Source organism: Neomonachus schauinslandi, chromosome 1 (assembly GCF_002201575.2).
Source record: "Neomonachus schauinslandi chromosome 1, ASM220157v2, whole genome shotgun sequence".
NCBI classification, from domain to species: Eukaryota; Metazoa; Chordata; class Mammalia; order Carnivora; family Phocidae; genus Neomonachus; species Neomonachus schauinslandi.
The window spans coordinates 90929940-90933860 of NC_058403.1; the positions used below are offsets into that span (position 1 = coordinate 90929940).

The 3921-nt window shown below is 45.2% G+C and overlaps 1 pseudogene; it reads right to left on the reverse strand.

Moving 5' to 3' along the window:
- On the reverse strand, positions 1 to 1275 carry LOC110591765 (annotated as a pseudogene).
- Between the last annotated feature and the right edge of the window lie 2646 nt (positions 1276 to 3921).

Consider the following 3921-nt stretch of genomic DNA (forward strand, 5'->3'; position numbering starts at 1 on the left):
TTAGAACCTTCTGCTGCCCTATCCACCACTTCACCACCAGATCCATAACCAGCACCATAGGGACTGCCTGAGCTTCTTCCACCAAAACTGCCCCCCCCCCTTCGGGGGTCCACAATTTGACTGCCGTTGTCCACTATAATTTCCAAAATCCTTATGATTCCCACCACCATCACAGTTGCCACCATCACCTCCAAATCCCTTATATCCACCCTCACCGCCTGCATATCCACCTCTGCTGCCACCACCTCCACCAGAGCCCCCCTTCCCCTGGAGTTTCCTGCAAGACCCATCAAGTTGCCCGATCCACCACGTCTTTGTGATCCAGCAGAGAGCATTTCTTGTTCAGAAAGGGCCTTTTCCACTTCACAGTTATGCCCATTAATAGTGTGGTGTTTCTGAACAATTTTATCAACTGTATCATGATCATCAAAAGTTACAAAAACAGGACACCTGGGTGGCTCAGTTAAGCGTCTGTCTTCCACTCAGGTCATGATCCCCAGGGCCCTGGGATCGGGTCCCACATCGGGCTCCCTGCTTAGCGGGGAGTCTGCTTCTCCCTCTTCCTCTGCCCCTCCCCCTGCTCATGCTCTCTCTCTGTCAAATAAATAAAATCTTTTTTTTTTAAAGATTTTATTTATTTATTTGAGAGAGAGAATGAGAGAGAGCACATGAGAGGGGGGAGGGTCAGAGGGAGAAGCAGACTCCCTGCCGAGCAGGGAGCCCGATGCGGGACTCGATCCAGGGACTCCAGGATCATGACCTGAGCCGAAGGCAGTCGCTTAACCAACTGAGCCACCCAGGCGCCCAAATAAATAAAATCTTTTAAAAAAAAAGTTACAAAAGTAAATCCTCTCTTTTTTCCCCTCTGCCTGTCTTCCATAACTTCTATGGTTTCAATTGTGCCATACTTTTCAAAGTAGTCTCTCAAATTATATTCTTCTGTGTCTTCTTTAATACCACCGACAAAAATGTTCTTCACTGTGAGATGGGCACCGGGCTTTACAGAATCCTCTCTAGAAACAGCTCTCTTTGGTTCCACTATACGCCCACCAACCCTGTGTGGTCTGACACACATTGTTGCATCTACCTCTTCAACACAAGAGTAAATCACAAAACCAAAACCCCTGGAACATTTTTTTTGGAGGAAGGGTCTCTCATCATTGCACCATCTGTAAGTATGCATCATTTTTCAAAATGTTTTCTTGAACTATCATCTGTAGTTTCAAAGCTCAAACCACCCATAAACAGTTATCTTAACTGCTCTCGTTCCTTTGAATCATGGTCCTCCACTTTGGGATTGGACTTGCCTCTTCCAACTAGAGTTCAATATGGGACCGAGAGCCAGCTTTCTTTTCTTTAATCGGTGCCAAGGGTAAAAACAGGGGTGGTTATAGGTACATCAAAAAAATTATTAAAGGTTATACGAGACACTGCTAACTGTTTACCTCTAGGGAATAGGAAGAAGGCTCTTAGGGGAAGAAAGATCTTTTTTCTATTTTGCTTCTCTCTGAAACTTTGGAATTTTTATAATGATCATTATTTTAAAAAATTTTAAAGGTAATTTACTCATAAATTATACCCTATACAATATAACCTATAAATGACTCCAAATATCTGTTTTAATTTTTTTTTAGTTGCGATTTTGTTTATCTCTTTGCAAGTTATCTGTTGCCAGAAACAGACACTCATTCAAGCTAGATAAAGTAAAAAGAGAAGTTTATGGGGCGCCTGGGTGGCTCAGATGGTTAAGCGTCTGCCTTCGGCTCAGGTCATGATCTCAGGGTCCTGGGATCGAGTCCCGCATCGGGTTCCTGCTCAGTGCAGAGCCTGCTTCTCCCTCTCCCTCTGCCACTCCCTCTGCTTGTGCTCTTCTATCTCTCTGTCAAATAAATAAATAAATAAAATCTTTAAAAAAAAAAAGAAGTTTATTGTAAATGATACAACCAGAAATCTCCTGGACATCCAAGATCAAAAAATGAAAGAAAGCCTGCTGTCAGGGAGCCTAATATAGAAAATTCAAGAACTCAGCTACTTTCTCTGTTTCTCCATGTGTCTAATATCTACTTCTTTCTTCTTATTTTCCCAAATAGCCACCCACTCTCAGCAGACAGGCTTTCTTAATTTCTTTAAGAATCCATCATAATTTTGTCTGATCAAAACTGACCACTGGGGTGCCTGGGTGGCTCAGTCAGTTAAGTGTCTGCCTTCACCTCAGGTCATGATCCCGGGGTCCTGTGATGGAGCCCTGCGTCTGGCTCCCTGCTCAGCGGGGGGTCTGCTTCTCCCTCTGCTCCTCCCCTCCCCCCACTCGTGCTCTCTCTCACTCAATTTAAATAATGACCACCAATTCTGGATAGGGTTGAGGTATCCACTCCTGAGTCTCTAAAATGTTTACGTCTCTTTAACCAAAGCTTCCAAATATCAGTCTGCATGTGAATCACCTGGGGATCTTGTTAAGATGCAGATTCTAACTCAGTAGGTCTAGGTGGGTCCAGAGAAGCCCAGGTGATGGCTTGATGCTGCTGGTTCGAAGACCACTCTTTGAGTAGCTAGGCCTTAGTGCCCATTTTTGAGAGAAGGAGTCTGGTTAGTGGCTAGCCAGCCAATGATTTTGATTGGATGCAATCATCTGTGGCCTGGGATAACTGTAGGGTATGCCCATTCGGCAGGAGCTGTGGATGGGAGTAGAGTCTATGAGAAAGAGAGGAGTGGGAGGGCAGCCACCTTCAAAACACAAGTCAGACATTTGACTCTTGTCTGCATCCACAGTTGCCATGAACATGATCCAGCTGTACACAATAGGAAACCGCCTCCTCCTGCTGCCAGTCCACAGCAAGCTAAGGTCAGGTCCAAAGGCAATTCTGGTTCCTTAGAGCTTACCACACCCAGATGATGTACATTCTTCCCTCAGGTTTGTTCTGTCTATTCCAGGTGTGGTTCTTGCCATTTTGAGCTGATGGAGGGATCAGGGGTTCTCAAACTTGAAATTCTGACTCACCGAATCCAGCGTGGGATCTGGGCATTGGGATCTGGAACAAGCTTCCTGCACCGGTCATTCTGGTGCATTAGCATACTCCAGTCTGAGAAGACCACTGAACTGGAAAAATGAAAGTCCTTTCCAGTGGAGTGGAGGATGGGGTAGAACAGGATCGGGTTCTTTACATTAAAACGCATATGTAACCATATGTTACATTGGTGGTTTTCAAACTTCAGCATGTACTAGAATCCTCTGGAAGGCTTGTTAGAATGCAAATAGCTGCACAGATTGCTGGCCTCACTCCCCAAGTTTCTGATTCAGTAGGTCTGGGACTGGGCCCAATAATTTACATTTTTATAAGGTCCCAGGTGACACTGCTTCTGTTGATGCTGAATGCAGCAAAGAGCCCTTGTGTCATGTGCTAATGCTACTGATGCTCACCCACCTCACAGACAGGACCAGCGGAAAGAAGGCATGTAAATATTTATGAAATTACTTGGAGCCATAAAAATGATAGTAGTTAGTGAATTGCTCAGAGAAATGAATAGAAGATGATGCCCAGCCAGGCTTTTTTTTTTTTTTTTTTTTAAGATTTTATTTATTCTCTTGAGAGAGGGAGAGAGAACAAGAGAGAGCATGAGCGGGGCGGGGGGGGGGGGTTGGTGTGGGCAGATGGAGAAGGAGAGGCAGACTCCCCGCTGAGCATGGGGCTTGATCCCAGGACACTGAGATCATGACCTGAGCCAAAGGCCAATGCTCAACTGACTGAGCCACCCAGCTGCCCCCTCATCCAGGCTTTTGCTAATATTTAAGGATCTAAGACACAAAGCCAACTAACAGGTGCATTATAGTCTCTCTGCACAGGAAGTATATCCGTCAGGGTCCTGGCAGGATAGGGCATGCTTCACATGGTTCATTTGAGAAGCATTTAACAAAGGCACTCT